Source organism: Carlito syrichta, unplaced genomic scaffold, assembly GCF_000164805.1.
Source record: "Carlito syrichta isolate Samal-C Ts95f unplaced genomic scaffold, Tarsius_syrichta-2.0.1 Scaffold312093, whole genome shotgun sequence".
In the NCBI taxonomy this organism is placed as follows: Eukaryota; Metazoa; Chordata; class Mammalia; order Primates; family Tarsiidae; genus Carlito; species Carlito syrichta.
Genome location: NW_007256189.1, coordinates 226880 through 229666, shown reverse-complemented (window position 1 = coordinate 229666; position 2787 = coordinate 226880).

Here is a 2787-nt window from a genome sequence, read left to right as displayed (position 1 = left end):
CTGGTATTCAGTGCTTATTTCTCATATTATATTGATTACCTGCAGTTTCTATCTCCTAAATGTACCTCCCCTACCCCCCAGCCTCCCCTCTACTCTCTCTTTACTAATTCTTATTTTCACTGGACCAAGTCACCATCGTCTTTTCCCCAGACTACTGCAATTTTCTGGTTTTTCTGTTTCTTCTTCTGCCCCTTTGTAATTTATTCCCTTCACAGCCTCTCTGTAAGTGACATCACTTCTCTCTGCTGCCTGAGAATCATCAGTGACTTCATATCGACCATAAGACAAAACCGGAACAGCTTACAAGATCTTACCCCTGCTTACTCTCTTCCTTGCCCGTTCTCCTCCCAGCACATGGCCATCTTTATAATCCCTGCGTGTCCATGACCTTTCTAGTTCAGGAATTTCACACTTGTCGGCCCAGAAAGCTCTTCCCCTGCTCCTGGCGTGGTAGACCCCATTCCCATCTTTGGATCCTCAGTTGAAATATTTCCTCTCCAGAGGGAACCTTTTCATTCACCCTCGTCCAAACTGAATTTCCAGTTTTATTTGTGACATACTATCCCATTGATCCTCTTCAAAACATTCCCTACAATATATAAATATCTTTGTTTACTGTTAAAATGTTCTGTCTAGAATGTAATGCATTGAGTGCATGAAAATGTGAGCTTCGAAAGCAGATATCTGTCTAAATCACTGCTAAATCCTCAGCACCTGGTCCCATGTTGGACGCCCAGTAGTTTGTTGAACAAATGAATGACCCAGTGACCACCGCCAACATCTGAATCTAGATATAACAACAACAACAAAATCTGTGCTGACAGTGAATGCTGGGAAAATGACCATCTGCCCCTGGAAACTGCTTTGCAGTGTCTATGGATGGAGTTGTGCTTCTAGCTTTCCTTTACCTGGGAAGTGGCACTTAGGAAGGTGTGATTGTATTCGTGCTTAATATATACTTGGGAGGCATGATCTAGGCATGGGGTTTTTCTTAAGCTAAGAAATGAGTCTATTTCACAAAAGAACTAAAAAACAGCACTCTGATTCATGAATTTGCTCATGGCTTTTCCCTTCCAGGGGAGCCTCCCTGGGCACGGTGCACCCTCTCTTGGGGCACAGCCTCATGCCTAATGGGAAGGTAACCCCGAAACATTAGCTCCCCCTGTAGGGGCAGGTACCCAAGGGGGTACTCAAACAAAGGTTCTTGCCACTAGAGCAGACTGTGCACTCTTAGAGCAGAATGCAGGTTCCTCCCCATACTTCTCCAAGGTTTGTTTTGAAGAGTCACTGAATAAAAACGGCAATGATGAAAATAAACCTGCAAATGAGTAATTCATTGTAAACTTTGAAAACAGAACCGAAAAGGATCATGGGTAAGTTGATTTACAATTCAGAAAATAATTCCAGATCATTGGAGGATGGTAAAAGAGTATCTTCTATACTGTGTTTGTTGTTGATTTCCTTTTTCTTTCAAACAATTTTTTTTTTCACGGAGGAACTTTTGCGTGAAGTCTAAATTGCCTAATTACATAGCCGATGGATGAGTAAACCATCCGGTGTGTAACTCAGTATACTTGCTTTCTCTGAAACATGCAAGGTGAGAGAAGGGAGTGGAACTCAACCATACAAACACAGAGAGGAGGCAGAGACCATTGCCTGGAGACACAGTGAGGACTGAGCCTGGAGAGCGGGTGTGCAGTGAGTTCTAGTGCTGGCATCTTTCTTACTTGGTCAACACTTGACCTCTCCCCCACCCACCTTGGTTCTCCCTCCGCCAGCCCTCTGGGAGCAAATGCTGCTGAGAACGCCAGTGCTTTTAAAACGTTTTGTGCAATACAAGTAACTCTTCGATGCATCTTGTGGTCTGAGAGTACCTTTATGTGTCTTTCTCGCCATTATTCTAAATGAACCCTTACTAACGATCCAGTTAGCCCCATCAGCTGCACACAAACACCTTGTAGATGTCAGCCGATTCATTTTGGCTACAGCCAGCCAGAAGGGGGGAAACCGAGGCTAGAGACGCGAATGCCAGCCTTACTTGGAAGTGCCCATCCCAAAAGACCAGTTGAGCCCCTCCCCGCCAGACCCCGACCTGTGTGATCTGGTGAATAAAGGTAGACATGGACGCGCAACCATTCTTTCTCCTCTCGTCCTGGAGAGTTGAGGAAAGAGTCCACCGGTTCCTGGCGACAGACTTTTCCCTACTCCAATATCGCCAAACGGGCCTTCGTGGTCACAGACCCAGGGGGAAGGGACACCTTTCAGGCGAGGCACCGAGAATGTGGCTGGCGTGTACTAGGTACTCAGCAAATGCGGCTATTATTATTACTGCTACTATTTTCAAAGCAGCACTTGTCCTCCCCTTCCCATTCACTCTCTCCTCCCTCCCTTGTCTGCTTGATAAACACTCGTTCCTGATCCCCAGGTGCCCTGCCCTGGGCTGTGATGCCTCCGCGATGCCACCACCTTCCGGTTCTGTCCCCGGGGGCAGCGAGCTGCCTCCCTGCCCAGGATCCTCTGGAAAGCTTTCCACGGAAAGGCTTTGACACGCATCCCGCCCCTTTCTCTTCCGTCTTGGAGAGCCGCAGCCTCCCCCTCCCAGGTTGGCAAAGGGGGATTCTCTGAGAGGACGGCATCGGAGCAAAAATTAAATCGGAGGCTTTCGGGATGTCTCAGAAATACCTCTTTGTTTTTGAAGGGCTGGCAAGTGGGTCTTCGTACAAGCAGAGCGACACAACAGGGGCCCATGGTCTCCTGACACTGCGGCGACCCGGCGCCCCGCTCCGC